The sequence below is a fragment of the Filicampus tigris genome, chromosome 13, assembly GCF_054856515.1.
Source record: "Filicampus tigris isolate MCC_2025a chromosome 13, RoL_Ftig_1.0, whole genome shotgun sequence".
NCBI classification, from domain to species: domain Eukaryota; kingdom Metazoa; phylum Chordata; class Actinopteri; order Syngnathiformes; family Syngnathidae; genus Filicampus; species Filicampus tigris.
The window spans coordinates 19,840,202-19,857,413 of record NC_141229.1 but is presented as its reverse complement, the minus strand read 5'-3'; the positions used below and the strand labels follow the sequence as shown (position 1 = coordinate 19,857,413).

Below are 17,212 nucleotides of genomic sequence, written 5' to 3'. Positions count from 1 at the left end.
GATGCGAAGACCTTTGATATACATTGTAGATATCATTTATGTGAATTTTGGTTACTGTTTAGTTGATTGATTGATTGATTTATTGAACTTATAACACAACATGAAAAACACGAAGAAAACAAACCAAAAAAATAAAAAAAAGGATCAGTACTTAACTTAATTCAGTTTATAGTTTATATGTTCAAGGGGAGTAGGAAGAATTTGACTACAGCAAACAGGAAGACATTTTGTGTGTGCATGGTGACAGCCACTCGTACCCTACTGCGTAGCTGACTATGGTGGTGGATCAGCAACCCTTTTTGTTGCCGATGGGGGTAGTGGAAATGTTGCCGGTATCTGCCATCCTGGGTTGGGACTTACCTGTGCTTTTGGACATGTTGCTGGAGGCGGGGCCCAAAGCCATTGACTGTGCCACTGGGTTTTGGGGTCCCGTGATCACTCGCAGCCAGGCCAGAGCTGGGGTTCAAGTAAAGACAATGAGATTGATTTGGATTTTTTCCAGACTTTGGACAGTAGTTTGTTTGAAGGTGGCACAAAGGGCCCAAAGAAGTCGTGCCGCCAGCAGCGTTTTGAAAAAGGTCTCAAATCCTGTGAGCCAGTGTGCTTGTTCTGAGATTGACGCTTTATCTGATCTAGGATCTGTCATGTGTAGTACCGAGAGTCTCCACTTAGGAGCGCTCTAATGTGCTATCACTGTTTAATAACTAGCAATGTATGTTCGATCAAGTATACAAGTAAAAGACATTGAACTGACAACCAGTCTGTGTCCGTCGGTTATTGACAATCGATTGCCATCCAAAGCTTTACTAAAAGCATCTTATATTACAGGATCGGTAGATTACAGTTTTCTGTATTTGCAAGAGTTGATAGTCAAAATACGGGACATTTAAGGTCCCGTATGGGACAAACCAAATTGCAATTTGCCCTGCAATTGGCTGGCAACCAGATGAGGGTGTACCCCGCCTACTGCCCAAAGACAGCTGGGATAGGCTCCAGCACCCTCGTGAGGATAAAGCGGTATAGATAATGGATGGATGGATGATATTGCAATTGATTGGTGATCTTTATTTAACGTGTAGTTTATGTTAGGATGTGATATTTTACAGTAGAGTATCGGGCAGTGTTGAACATTGTGTGAAAAAGGACGGTTGGTGAAGTGAACCAGAGAGCAAGAATCTCCCTGGGTGGAGAAAATAAGGACGAGACTGGAGAAAGAAGAAGGTGTGCGGTGCTGTAGCGATGGCTGGTAGAAGTACTGTGTATTTCCTTTTTAAAAATTTGTCAACAACCCACCCCCGGCCCCCAAAATGGGCATCCGACCGGGCCGGAGGGTACCTACCGGTCCAGCCCCGGGACGGAATGCCCAGCTCTGGTTAGTGGTAAGAACAGCATGCATATTAGAGGCAGTTACTCTCCCTGCCCGTATTGCGTACCAGGCAAATGATTTATGCTGATGCTTGGTATGTGCCCCAACTCTTTGTGCTTGTGCTGCTTTCACATGTTTTTAATAGTCTCACAGTGTTGAAGGAGAACAGACAGTTTAGCTCCATCATAGTGTGGGTCACGCAGCGTTTCTTGAAGGAGTTTTGGGATTAAGGTGGGTTGAGTAGGGTCTGCATATTGATGAAAATGGCCGTCTACTGTTGACATAAAAACTGTCCTCTGTATATTGAACGTAGAATACAGTGGCTCCAAATCTGTCAGAGTGTCTGTGGGTGTGTATTTGCTGGCCCGTGTCCTTGTGCCAGGAATGGGACTCTCACCGCTGATGACTTTGTCCAGTGCACTCCTCTGAACTGCAGCAGAAGAAAAGTCAATTTTATAGCCGACCTCTGCACAGACATTATTAATGCCAGATGGTATTTTTCAGTAAGCAGATCCATCTGTCACTGTCGTTATTCCACGGATGCGGACTGTTGCCTCAATCTTCAACAGCATCTGCAATGCCAGCCATGCAAGAACAGTGTGCACACTGCACTTGGAGAATCACATCCTGATTGAGTGATAAGTCTGAAGGCTAAATTTGAAATGCTGCAAAATGTTTGACGCCTTCTAATATTGCATACACAGCAAATATTGTTCATATGAGAGAAGATCAGGCAAAATATGTTTGCTATTTTTAAAATGTTTTGCCCATTTTAAAGCTTTGGCAATGATGAACCAGGGCCTCACAGGGCTCACATTGATTCGCTGAGTGCAAGACCTAAAAAGACCTATAAATGAAAACGTTATATTAGATTTATGCCTTATACAAGAAATACAACACTAATGCCTTTATCTAGGTGTTTATACCAGTATCATATATTCCTTGCTGTCTGTCACTAATATTTGACTGTTGAATGTTACAGTGGGAATTTTGTGGAATGTACTGCATGATGACCGAATAAACAATAAACAAATAAAAAGGAAATAAGTAGGCCTATGTTACTTTGTCTAGCTTAAGTGGACGATTCAAAAGCTACCATACACAGCAAATACCATAGTATTTGTAGTATAAAGGATATATATGCTATATATGTATATACTTATATATACATATATATATATTTATACTATATACATATATAAGTATTTTACTTATCAAGTACCTTAGTCCGAATGAGTCTAGTGATGGGAATTCTGGCTTTTTAGAGAACCGGCTCCCTCGGCTTGGCTCACTAAAAAGAGCATTCGGTCATTCGGCTCCCAACAGGCTCTTCAGATTTTTGTGTTCCTTTAATCGCTATATTACCAATAATAAAGTAACATTACGCACTAAATTAATTAATAATTAATTTAAAAAAATGATTATACTAATATATTATAATAGGCTTTATTTTTCCACTCTACAGTTTTTAACTTTTTTATACTAAGCAACTTTAGTCAAGCAACACAGAATCCCTGAAAAACACGCAACACAACAAAATGTAAATTAGAAATATTTACTTTTCAGTGCAACAACAAATAAACACACGATATATAAATTAAATTATTTACAGATGTACAAAAATACATTATGGAACACAACACACAATCCCTGAAAAAAAATCCAAAACAACAAAATATAAATTGAAAATATTCACCCTCTGCATGAAATTTTTCTCTTGCAGACAATGCACTCTGCTTTGGAGTTATCAATATGATTAAAATGGGACCAAATTTGGCTCCTTTTCCTGCTTTGACTCATTTCTTACTTACTTTGAATTCTTTCTTTTACGCCCTTCGTCTTGCACTCTCCTCAATGTTCGTGTGCTCAATTGTACAGTGGTACCTCTACTTAGGAACGTATCTTCATACGAAATTTTCAAGTAAAGAAACGCCTCAACAGGAAAATATTGCCTCTTGTTCTGAAAGAAATTTTAGGACACGAAAGGTAAAAGTACTGTATGGACTGCTACTCACAGCTCCAGAGTTTACTGAACACAACATACTCATAGCTGTTCTGCCATTGGCTATTACCTAGCATCTGGCATCCCATTGGCTAAGAGGGACCTCTACCGTATGTGTCTATGTGTATAGATAGACAGGTAGATAGATAGATATGTGATAGATATGTCAATGCAGCGTCCTCGTCAATCGCCCCTCGGGCCATGAGGTGTTACGATAGTCTTACGGAACTTACAGTATTCGCTATGGACCCCAAGAAAGTGATGGAGATACGAGGAAAAGAAAAAAAGAAGAAAATTGTTGTTTTTTTTGTTCATACAAACAAAGCAAGAGATAATAGAAAAGTATGAAAGGGGGATGTGTTTGGTTGATCTCGCCAAAGAATGACCGTAATGTATCGACAGTCGTCACGTTCTTAAATCAGTTCTTTACAAAACGCCAGGCAAACACTTCTGAGAGAGAACATGAATTAAAGGTCGCAAAAAGGGATGAGGACAGCAATCAAAAGGTAAATGACCATCATTTTTATTCTTGACTCTATTCTTTGTTTTTTACATTATGCACAACTCTCATTTATTGTGCAATAATCTAATTGTAACATAACATTTGTTACATGTTTTGATGCATTTTCATGCTTTATAAAACATTTATTTCTGAATTCTGGGGCGCTTGGAACGGATTAGGGCATTTACATGGAAAACACGTCTCTACTAAATTTTCTAGTTAAGAAATTTCTTCCAGAACCAATCCATTTCGTAAGTAGTGGTACCACTGTATTGCACAGTTTGCAGTATGTGGCTACATCTAGAAAGAAAAACAAAAATCATTGTCTTGAAGATAGCGCATCTAATTGAATGTTTCCCAATTTCTTTAGACAAATAAAACATCCTTGTGAAATTGGAAAACCGATTATACTAGATTGTTAAAACATTAAAACACAAAACAGCTAAATCAATTCATTCTTCTAACAAAGGAACGAAACCTGTAAAAATCAATATTGAGACAATGTATTCCTCAACAATACATACCTTCTGTTACACCAGTAAAAGTGACGATTGTAGCTCTCTGTGATATTAAGACTAGATCAGAAAGTGGGATCTTTCCTGGGAACGATGCACGAAAGATCTCATTGGGGATGAGCTGCTTTGGTAGGCTCATTGTGTTTGGCAAGCAGACATCTTTTGGCAAAACTGTTGGTATTATTTGTTCTTCAGTAAGTAGTGACCGAGTGCAGTAAGAGGATCTCCGTCAGGTGCATATACAGTGTCGGCATTGGGCGCAGTACGACATCCATCTTGAGTGCTGTATGTTTGTGGCAACTAGGATGCAGGGGGGTGAAGATTGGCTGGAGCCACTAGCCGAGGCAGAGGCAGAGTTGGTTGAGACTGTAGTGAGCAGAGGTGGTCTACTGGGTGAGGCAGACATTGCGGTTTTGAAGGAGGGGAGAGAAACAAATGAACATTTTAAAGTGAAAACAATAAACAATGAAATGTAAAAGTTGAAATATAAAAACATAATAAATGAATAAATACCCAAAGCAATGATATATGTTGCTATGGATTTGCATTTTTTATAGATAGGGCGTGGGGGCTTTTCGTGTCACGACAGCCTTTGCACAGTAGAAGCTATGGCACACCCATCCTTACATCTGTACACTTAGAAGTACCTCCAGGATTTCGCTGGCATTTTTACGTGATTGTTGCAGTCTCAAATTGTTATGACTGGTTTTTACGTGATTTATCAGTTGCTATGGTCCTTATATGCTTTGTCCTTTATTATGTCATATAGGCCTGATATCTAACAGTTTATAAGCTTGATTTTCTGAGTGACACGTCAGTGCGTCAAAACTTCGAGTGAGGATGCAAACTCTCTTCCAGTTTCAGCTCTCTGTTGTTACTTTGTATTTTCGTTGACAAAGACTTTTTACTGTACAACTTCCGTGTCATGTCTGCGTATGGGTCCAAATCCCGCTCCTCACGTGACAGAAGGTACTGACCAGTCGTGGACCCAGCCGACTCTGACACAATCCCTCAAGCCAAAGACATCACCACCTGCTCCTAAACATCCCTCCACCTCCAATCAGGTAGTGATTGTCTGCTTTGCCTTTTCACTGGGAACCTCTCGTGTCGCTCCTCCACAATGGGTCGCTCAGGCCATCGCACGTCCCGGTCTGCCTCAAACTGCCCTCAGCCTGCCTCCCACAACCACACCCTTTGTTTAAGCTCTGTCTTCTCGTCCACGTCCCTCTCATCTTTGCCATCTACTTGTCCTAGTTTTGCACGCTCCCCTTCTAGATTAACACCCGATGTTTTGTTTTTGATTTTCCTGACTGTGAAGATAGCCACGATTTGGTTAATCTCCTTTCTGATTCTGATTCTGACATTGATTTTGGGTGATTTTGGTTTTCCTGGTCCCTTCCCCAGTCATTATTCAAGCCTTTATCAGTTTTTGTTTTTCCGGTGATGATCCCTTAGTTTCAGATTCAAATTTCGACACAGATTTTGGTTTTCCCGATCACTTCACCAGTCATTATTCAAGCAATGGTGTGCGGTCAGGGCCGTCAAGGCAAATGCAGGCCCCCGTCCCTGCTCCTCGGCACCACCAGGTTCCAACCCTGCTCCGGCGGCGTAAGGCCTTGGGCTTCCCTCTGACTTTGCCCCGGTGGCGCGAGCTCTGCGGCTGCCCTCTGATTCTGCTCCAGCGGCGCATGCTCTGCGGCTGCCCTTGGGTTCTGCTATGGCAGCGCAAGCTTTGCAGCCTCCTTCTGATTCTGCTACGACACCCCGCAAGACCTTCGGCCGCCCTCTGACTCAGCTACGGCACCGCAAGCTTTGCGGCCTCCTTCCGATTCTGCTACGGCGGCGCAAGGCCTTTGGCTGCCCTTGGATTCTGCTGCGGCAGCGCAGGCTTTGCGGCCTCCTTCCTATTCTGTTATGGTGCCACAAGGTGTGTGGCCCTTTGGACGGCCATCGGACTGGCCCCATCAAGAACCTCTCGTCTGGCCTTCGGGATGGCCACCGGATTGGCACCGCCAAGAACCACTCGTCTGGCCTTCAGGTCGCCCACCTGATTGGCCCCGTCAAGAACCTCTCATCTGGCCTTCTCTGTTCTGTTATTGATTTTGATTTTCGAATTTAGTTTCATGTTTTCCTCATGATTCTTTTATATGTGTTTGTCACGTTAGATTATTGTGTCCACCTGTGCTCGGTTACTAGACCCCTTGAGTTACTCAATAAAGGTTATTGTCTCCACCTGTGCTCGGTTACCGGATCTCTTTAGTTACTCAATGAGCTCCGTCTAACACTTAGTGTCTTTTCCCGGTGTTCCTCGTCTCACCAGTTTGTATTTAGTTCCTTGCTTTCAGTCTTTAGTATTTAGTTTCATGTTTTCCTCGTGATTCTTTTTAGGTTATTGTGTCCACCTGTGCTTGGCTACCAGATCCTTTGAGTTACTCAATCAGCTTCCTCTAACACTTTGTGTCTTGTCCAGGTGTTCCTCGTCTCATCAGTTTGTATTTCGTTCGTTGCTTTTCTTCAGTCTTTGTTGGTTCATTGTTTTTGTCGCATGTTTGTTTGCTGTCTTAGCCCAAGTCATGTAGGTTTTGTCCAACTGTGCTCGTTTACCCGATTCTTTGTGTTACCCAGTCAGCTCCCTTTATATACTTTGTGTCTCGTCCAGTGTTGCTCATTGTCTCTTCTGTTTGTATTTTTTCTTTTTTTTTCTTTCAGTCTTTGTTGGGTCACTGTCTTTGTCGCGTCTGACTGCTGTCTGTTTGCTGTCTTGATACAAGTACAGCTGGTTTTCTAGTGTATATTTAGTGGAGTGTTTTTTGCTAAACTCTGTGTCGCGGCACACTGGTGTGTGAGATAGTCAGGTGTGCCGTGGGAAATTATCTCATTTGTGTGCCTGTGCGGTCTAGCGCCTGGCATCGTAATCATGTCTTTACTCCATTGTAGTACTCTTCCATACCAGCAGGTATTAGCAGCCGCAGGTAGCTAATTGTCTGTGTTTAGAGACAAGCGAATTAGTGTTTAGTGTTAGTGTTTATCCAAACAGGCCCATCACACTAAGTATCAATATGAAACATTATAAAACTTTTTTCTTTGTGTTTATTTAATTCCTATACAAGACATTATAATTATAACGTCATTCTTCAATGTTAAAAAATGCTTATATAAACAATATAACACTTATATTGTTAAAATAAGCTTTTTTTTTTTTTCACAATTTCAGCTGGTGGTGTGCCGCGGGATTTTTTCAATGAAATAAATTTGCCTTGACTCAAAAAAGTTTGAAAAAACACTGCCTTAGTGTACATTGTGTTTTTGATTTTTGACCGTGTTTGTCTTTTGTTATTTTAGATTCTGGGGACCACTTGGTGCCCCTTGGGGGGGGGGGGGGGGTACTGTTTTCACTGGTTGTTACGTGATTCATCAGTTGCTATACAGTTGCTATGGTCGTGGTTATGCTTTCTACTTCATTATGTCATATAAGCCTGATATCTGACAGTTTATAAGCTTGAGTTTCTGAGTGACACGTTGTCAGTACGTCAAAACTTCTTCAAGTGAGGATGCAAACTCTCTTCCAGTTTCAGCTCTCTGTAATTATTTAGTATTTTCGTTGATAAAAACTTTTTACGCTACAACTTCCGTGTCATGTCTGGTCATGGGTCCAAATCCCGCTCCTCACGTGACAGAAATGCCTGATTTCGCTGGAATTCTTCCTAAAAGTTGCATTTTTTTTCTTCAAAACCTCATTTGTTTACAATTAAGCAAACTTTTTCTACACACACAGCAACTGTATTTTTCTCAATATGGCTCCTGCGTGCGTCTTCTTTCTGGTAGACTGCAACTCAATATTTTTTTGAAACTGATGATATCCCAGAATGGCTCGTCCATTGATGACTTTCTCACTCTGCGATCTTCTCATAGCTGGGTGGCCACTAACAGACAATGGGATGTTGATTGCTTCACAGCTCTGACAAGAAAGCAAAAACCTTTACCACTCAGACTTTTTTCTCCAACTGTGTGCCTTAATAAAATGTAATATCACGTCATCAGTCTGTACTGTGAAATAACTAGGTGTGTAACGGTACACGTGTGTGTATTAATACGTTTGGGTATGGTATGTTTGATTCGGTCCACTTGCGTTCGGTTCTAACTTTACTATGACTTACTCAAACGGTTGCTTTTAACCAGTATATATATTTTTTTATTTATTATTTTTCACAAGAGCTTTATTTTTTTGAGAAGACAATACAATAATGCAGCTGTTACTGAACGCATGCTACTGAACACCAATTGATGGGCTAACCTTAGTCTTACTTTAGAAAGAAAAAAAAATATAGGCCTATATATATATATATATATATATATATATATATATATATATATATGTATATATATATATATATATTAGGGCTGTCAAACTTAAAGCAGTAACTATGGAGATTAATTTCAATTTCACACCCAAAAAAAAAATATTTTTATTTACGTCCTGTAACAGCTGACATCTGCTCATTGTGCAGCCAAACTTAGAGAGTCACTGTCACAGAGATGGACTTTTACATAGTTTTACTTGCTCGACGGCTATGCCGTTAGTTTGATGCCACAATTACGTCAGCATAATGTCAAATACCACATACAAAAATGTGTTTCGCGTGTATATAATGTGAAATACCACGTACAAAAGTGTTTTGCGTGTATGTAATGTGAAATACAGTGATCCCTCATTTATTGCTTTTAATGGGGACCAGAACCCGACGCGAAGTAGCGTCAGACTTATTATTATTATTATTATGATTATTATTATTATTTTATTTATTGTACAGTTTTATTTTGGAGGGATTTATGGGCTGTCACTTATATAGCGCTTTTCTACCTTGGGTACTCAAAGCGCTTTACACTGTACCTCATCTACCTACTGATGACGCAGCATCAGGAGCAAATGGGGGTTCAGTATCTTGCTCAAGGATACTTCGACATGGTCACAATGGCCGGGGATCGATCTCACAACCTCCGGGTTGGGAAACGACCACTCTACCACTGAGCCATGCCGCCCCAGGCAGCTCTGTTACGCTGTTGCTAACCCCAGACATGGTTCCCACAGTTCTAAATACTTGTTACACAATCAATTTAACTTAAAAATTCAAAATGAAGAATAAATACCAAGCTGCAGGCTGTGAGAAGAATTGAGCTTCAACCGCGTCAGCAGACGATTACGACGGAACGTTCGCAAAAAACTACGTTAAAGTTTTTATTGTTATCATAAAATAGACTTACCTTAACTAGAATGCCGTAGTGTCATTTATCCAATCCTGCACTTTAAAACGCTTGTCGTCGTCGTCGTTGTTGTGCAAAGTGAAAGTAAAAACGGCCGCTTCTTCTTCTTTTCGCTCCTTCTTCTTCTTTCCCTTCTTCTCCTTCTTCGTTCCCTTTGTTGCCTCCTACTTCATTTAAAAACGAAGAAGAAGCTCGGCCGCCGAAGGGAATCATGCCTTAACTTTCTCTTTGCACAATAACATCAACAAAGTCCTTTGGATAAAATGCAATGCGGGATTGTAGTTAAGGTAAGTTGTTTTAAGACAAGCTAAGACAAAACTAACAAATACTTTCACACTTTATTTGCCGATTTCTAAGCCATCCGTGCCGGCCGGGAGCACGCTGCGCTCACGACTCATAAACACAGCTGTTGTACTGTACGATCCGATTTTTACAAAACTTTATTAGAGCAAACACATCATTACACATACGGAGGAGAAAGTATCAGAGTATTGACTCTGACCAAATCAACAGCACATTTGAATAAGGTTATGAGTTTCCGAACATAAAGTTGTTTGTTTCGTCGTCATTGTCGCGCTGAGTACGTTTGTGCTTGCCGAGTGGCTGAGCGCCCGCGCTCCGCTCAAAACTTGTAAACAAAGCTGTCGAACGGCACATTTGAATCACGTTATGAGTTTGCGAACAGAGCGTTGTTCAAAAGGGCTGTTAGTTTGTTAGTGTGGACGAGACTAGCGAGAGGCTGCGATGATGCGCACCCAGTCAGCTCACATACACTACACAAGTGGAAAAAGTAAATCCACTTGTGCTGTCGTTGGTCGATCTCGCGCTTGGAACCAGTCACGCGCCTTTTATGAGTGCCTGCGGGTATGTACAAAGCCTCCGAGTCAACTCATATCTTTGGAACAATGCGTCTTTCTGCACTATAGCTGCCGATATGGCTGTGTTGTTTCATTTTTAATTTGTTATGATTGCTTCTGAAAAATCCGCGATGCACTGAGGGCGCGAAAGTTGAAGCGCGAAGTAGTGAGGGATCACTGTACCGCGTACACAAAAAATGTTTTGTGCGTTCAAAAATGTGTTTCGCGTGTACAAAACCGTCCACATGCACGCACACAAGATGTTTTTTTAACGCTTGCTTCTCTCTACTACGCGTACAATACGCTGATTCACGCTTGCGATGCAGGCGTTATAATTGTGCCTTCACAGAACACCTTTCAGGTTTAAAGCCATGAGTGGTGCAGTAAATAAAACAATATTCCAACTAACCGCGACAAAGGTGTATATTCAAATGAAATGTAGACCTACTGCATGACACACGTGAGGGGGTCTTTTTGCAACAAAGCATCGCTCCATATTAAACAATCCAATGCAATACAGCGAACCTTATTATTTTCTCTCATTATTGCTTAACTAAAAGGCTGTAATCAGTAGACAGTCGTGTCGCACACACTTCCGGCCGTGAAATCGTGCTTTGTTTGAGTATTTGCTATTTTCACGCTTTAATTAGGCTAGAATTGCATACAAATTACAGATGAAGTAGGAACGTACCATTAGAAACAATTTTGTGATTTAAAAAATTTGGACGTCTGAGATTTTTGGTCGACAGTGATTATATAATTTTATTTTCAAATTTCGAGGTCACAATAATCTTACAGTTTAGAACAACAACTAAGCAAACGAACACACACAAATAAAATACTTCAGATATTGTGCACTTTTGGTATCGCTGGCAGCAGGCAGCCACTCATGCCAGCTGTTTCCTGTGCAATCAAACGTCTCTGGTGAAGGCGAATGCTGATCACAGAAATTGCACAAGGTCTGAAGAAAGACTTTAAAAATGTTGACTTAATTGAAGATATGATACATATTTTTGAGACAAATAACATACTGTTACGAATTGGGTTATCTGTATTTCTGGTGACATTTGTGTTTTGCTAAGATGTGTTGTTTCCGAGGTTCCTGACCTAATCACGCGACTCGCTGGACTGGAGGGATGTGCGAGTGTGAGGAGTGAACAGAAGGCGAAGGACCAGAGATCCGTATGACGGAACTGTTGTTGACATGTAGTTGGAGTTGACTACGGCCCACATTAGCCGTGCTGGAATAATAAAACGGGATATAACTATGTTACGTCTGACGTCGTATCTTTGGAAGACGTTACAATACACTTAAATCGGACACTTTTAATTTATTATCCCAAGCCAGACAGAGCCGCAACATAAAGATGAAAGAGCCGCATGCGTCTCTGGAGCCGCGGGTTGCCGACCCCGAGTCTAAAGTGTACAGTCAAAAGTGCAATTATGCAAATTGGGTCGTTTAGCGACTTATGGCGATTTTTAGGACAGCCAATAGCTACTTTCCTTACTGAAGAGTTGGCAACACTGGTTACAAGCTGAGAGAAGCTTGTTTTGTTTTTTACACACAATCAAATTTCATCAAAAACTCAAGAGTCAGTCAGGGTGTTTCCCCAATTTTCTGTCACTCCCGTCAGACACTGTGCCTCATGAATAAAGCCCTACCCAAAACAACCCACAAACATAAACTCAAGAGCCATGTAAACCAAGGGTCCTATATGCCCAAATAAAAATAAAATAGAAAAAATAAAGCATTTAACTTTTGTGATTGCACGAACTACCTTTATGTTTAAGGTTCAATGCTAAGTTGAACAATAAAAACAAAACAAATTCAAAATTTGTGTGGATATACCGTTTTGGTTGCTCATATTACACCTTCTATTGTAAAACGCAAAAGGTAACATGCTAACGTTATGAAGTAGACTTTGTACTGCAACCACAAATCACAATTAAATAACAATTAAATTGACAGTGTCATGGTGAATTCATTCACAAGGTACCATTCCATGCATCACATGCAGGTTGGTTCAAATGTCGTCAATGTCTAATGAAATGATATGGGAAAAACTGATGAACAGTTTTGCTAATTGATTCACAGCTGTTTGTGGAAATTTTAGAAGTGTTTTATATCCTCACTACGAAAGTGTGGTAAATAAAATAAAATTGTCAAATACATTTCTACTTATTTGTGAGTTGGTTGGAACGTATTTGCAAGCCCATTCGAACATACTTGGTAACCTATTTCCCAGTATTTTACATTCATGAAATGAAATAAATTTCCACACAGAGTCTCGATGCGATACGCCATGTTTTATCTTGGGGGGGAGTTAAAAAGAAAAAAAAAGTCTAACTAACTGTCATGTCTGTCTTTGAGTTTGGTATTTCACTTTAGTTTCATGTTTTTCCTTGTGTTCCTTTGTCTGTCTCATTAGCTTATTGTGTCCACCTGTCACGTTTACCCAAGCCCTTGTGTTACCCAATCAGCTCCCTCCAACGCTTTGTGTCTTGTCCAGGTGTTCCTTGTGTCTCGTCAGTTTGTTTGCATTTAGGTGCCTGTTTCTTCAGTCCTGGTCGGATCATTGTGGTGTCAATATTGTTGTTACTGTCAATGTCAAATCCAAGTTGTTTTTCCTAGTGTTTGTTTAGTTTCTTTTCATTATTATTGCTTTGGCCTTTAGTATTATCATAGTACCTTGTTTTCCCTTTTGTTTCCTTTAAATTAAATACTTTTAATTGCACTCCATGTTCACATCCTGCCTTCCTACTTTTGGTTCCACGACAATTCCTAACACAAACAGTCGCGTGTGAGCAAGTGGGCTGGCTGGATACATGTTGGTTTTAGTGTGGTCAGTTTCAAAAGTAACTTGAAGGGAATGGCCCTTTGATATCGATACTCACATGTTACTCATTTGGTATTGATTTCCTTAAACAAATATCGATACCAACTTTTTTAAAAATAGTAGCACATGCAACATTTTCAACTGTTTTTGGTAGTTTACTTTACTATGCAAATACAAGGTGCCAATTGAGTGATAAACATGTTGCACACTGCGGCAGATTGATTGGAATTGGAAGATTGCACATAATATGCAGAAAATAAATGTTCTAAGTGGCCAGTAGTGGATTGCCTGTGTAATATAATTTGACTGAAAAAAATGCCAAGAAGAACGTATCATATCAAATCTGTAAAGTGTGGCAGTGACACATTGAACTCAGTGGCAGTTTTGGTGAGGAGAAGCTCTGCAAACTAGGATTTTAGGTACCTGAATGAATACTTTGCGTGTACAAGTAAGACTTACCATGCAAACAAGGACATTACAAGATGTGCTGTCTTTCTGCACTGGATGACTTGTTGTTGTGCATGTCCATCTTGAAATGTTACAATGCATTTGCCGCCAAAATGTCCCTGAACAATGAAGTGGAAATCATTAATACAATTTGACGTGTAAGTAAAAATACTTTTTTCCCTGAATGACTTGACCCTTAAGGCATTTTTTTCCTGCACCAATTAGGACAGCCCATCTCTATTTTGGGTACATAATAACTTAATTTCTTTTTTTATTTTTGTATTTAATTTTTTTACTGTATGACAATTTACAACAAGTGTCCAGTGGTTATTCTCACACACTATCCCGACCAGGACGTCATATGGTAGTGCATCGAACTACAGTATTTAACCAACTTTATTGTTCTGAACAATATACCGGTAGTTGATTTTTGAAAATTGTTGAACTGTTCATTCCCTTCCTAAAGCCTCTTGGACTTGCCTTCATTTCATACGAGTCTTTCAAATGTCCTTTCACTCCAGTTTTGTGGTCTTTGATGGTGCTTGTCAAGAGTTCATTTACCACCTACAGTATTAGTATACACAAAAAACGTCATTTCGACCTAAATTCAGAGTGGCACCAAACTAACCTACTTAACTCTCTAGGAGCCTCCCTGTCCCAAGGTGGTTCCACAAGTCCGATGTAAATAATTTGTATGGGTCAATTTTACTCCACAAAATCTTAACCGACATCTTTACTGTCCATATGTCTTGTATCGCTGAAAGGAAAATAAATTACATTAGCAGGAAGTCACTAGTGTAGAGGGGAGGGGAAGATTTAGGTATTGTGGGCCTCTGTGCAGTGCAAACTAATGGGGATGTAGTTTGCTCTTCAGGAGAAGGTGGATGATGAGAAGAGCCAGGGACAGAAGGGGGATTTGGAAGGAGCCACAAACATTAGGGGGAGATGGAGATTGCCTGGGCCATTTTCAAGGAATTCTGGGCCCTGGCTCATTGAAAGGGATGAGCTGGTCAATATTCACACTGACAGCATCCTTCCCCTCCTTTGAAACCGGGCTCACAGATTTTCCTTCTGCTTTAACTATTGTAAAAGGGGCCAGCCTTGCACTATCCTTCTCGCCACCCTTTCTCTGCTACTTCCTCACATTCTGCTTCAGGACTTGGTCCCCAACAACAAAATAGTCCTCTCTACATGACTCATACCTTCTCATCCTTACCTTCTCTGCACTTAGGCCACATTTAATGTTGCCTTGTTGCAGTTCCTAGTGGCCAATGGACAGACTCGTCACCTGCAATTCCCTCAACTGTTTCAGGATCAATGTGAAAGAAATGACAAATAAGAGACAAAATATTTTTAGGAGAAAGAGGGATTATTAGCAACAGTTCTGTGTATTCACATGAAAGTTGGCAGGGACCTGGGAGGGGTAACAAGCCTCTCTACCAAAACATAAATAAAATGGGGATTACTGATTAGTCAGCTTTTTTTTTTTTCCCCCCATCCTGAGGGCAAACACAGATGACTTAAAATGCACATCCCATGTTTCTGGATTGTCTACAAGTTTTTAGTGAGAGCCCTGAAAGTACATACTGCAGTTATAACTTCTACCTCTTGTGAAACACATTCTGGCCTGTGCACTTTGTATGGTTCTATTCTTTTTTTTTTTTTTTTTAACCTGTCAATTTGTTTGTGGATGGTGAGAACAGAGGCTTCTCTGTATTTCCAGCTGTTCATAAAGGCTATAATTGACCTGCAACAAAAGGGATTCTGAGTCAATTTATAAGCACACGTTCAAAGAAAAAAAAAACATGTGAACAAAGTAACACACCTCATTTACAAATTATCTCCCTTGCTTAGTCAGGATTCTTTTTGGTGCTCCAAACTTATAAAAGAAGTCAACCACACACTGTTTCACTTCATTAGACCTTTTTGTTTTAAGTGGATAAGTCTCAGTCCACTTTGTAAAATAATCCAACCATAGCACAAATGTACAGGTGGCCTTTGGTAGGCTTTAATTTGCCAATGAGGTCCATTCCCACCAACTCAAATGGCTCTGTAACCTACAAGACAACAGTGTGTGCAGCTGATACTTGCATAAAGTGTTCTTTTCTTGGTAAGAAATTTAAGATTCTCCTATTTATCTTTAAATCATTAAATGGCCTCCCCCCGGCGTACCTCTCTGAGCTCCTCCACTCCTACGCACCTTCCCGCAGCCTCAGGTCTGTGGACCAGGCGCTGCTCGAGGTGCCGAGGACCAAGTGGAGCCTCAGAGGTGATCGAGCCTTTACTTTCGCTGGTCCTTCCCTCTGGAATGACCTCCCATTGGTTGTTAGTCAAGCCCCCTCTCTGTCCATTTTTAAAACCCAGATGAAGACACATTTCTTTTGTCTGGTTTTTGATCAGACCTGAATTTTTGGGCTCTTTTCCGGTGTCAAATGTATATAGTGTTTTATGTAAATTTATTGGCTTTTATTTATATTTTATATATTATGTATGTCTATATTTATTAATACATGTACCACAGCCTTTTATTGTTTTTGTTTTATTTATTGTATTGTAAAGTGCTTTGTTACAGCCCTAGCTGTTTTGAAATGCGCTATATAAATAAAATTGTATTGTATTGTATTGTATATAGATCAGGGGTCACCAACCTTTTTGAAACTGAGTGCTACTTCAAGGGCACTGAGTAATACAAAGGGTCTTACAGTCTTACCTTTGCCCTGCAGCTCACAGTTCAAAAGGTTTAGTTTCCCAGTGATGTCAGTTAAAAATGCAAGGTCAAGTATCCACTCAGTGTCCTCCAGCAGAGAGGTGTCTTCACCTTTGGATTGCATGAACTCTCTGATTTCACCCAGAAGCGACAAAAAAACGTTGCAAAATCCATCCCCTGCTCAGCCATCGGATTTCTGTGTGCAGTAACAGGTCACCATATTCAGCGACAGCTCCTCCAATAGCACCTTGAATGTCCTGTGCTGTTTCGCTTTGGAGCGGATGCCGTGGGTAGTTAGCATGGTAGCTTTTGTGACATGTACTGAAGTGTCTCTCCACGTTGTGCCGCTTAGCCGTCGCACCGCAAATGATACACCGTTTTCTTTCACGTTAGTAAAAAAGAACTCTTCCTCCCATTCACTGTGAAAATAAGTTTCCTTTTTTTCTGCCATGTTTTTGTGGGTAGAAAACGCGTTCGTCTCATCTTTGCAGCGCTCGCGAGCTCATCTCAGCAAAACTGGTTTGTCATGCGCCACTAGACTGACCTCCGACCCATACTACGCCAAAGTTCGTGTGGTTTTTTTTTTTTACGTTTGTATGTATTAATTTTTAAATTGACATCACTGTAAATGTAATTAAAAAAGAATAGCAACACGATTAACATTTTAGACAGATCGACTGATGTGGTCGCTGCGGGCACCGTGTTGGTGACCCCTGA

General features: G+C 40.5%; 1 long non-coding RNA gene across 1 annotated transcript; it reads left to right on the top strand.

Annotated features, from left to right (window-relative positions):
* The first annotated feature begins 5,160 nt into the window (after positions 1 to 5,160).
* LOC147137859 (uncharacterized) lies at positions 5,161 to 8,011 on the top strand. The gene is made up of 2 exons (XR_015089363.1): positions 5,161 to 5,449; positions 5,893 to 8,011. It is a non-coding gene; the product is annotated as an uncharacterized LOC147137859 (long non-coding RNA).
* Positions 8,012 to 17,212: the final 9,201 nt, after the last annotated feature.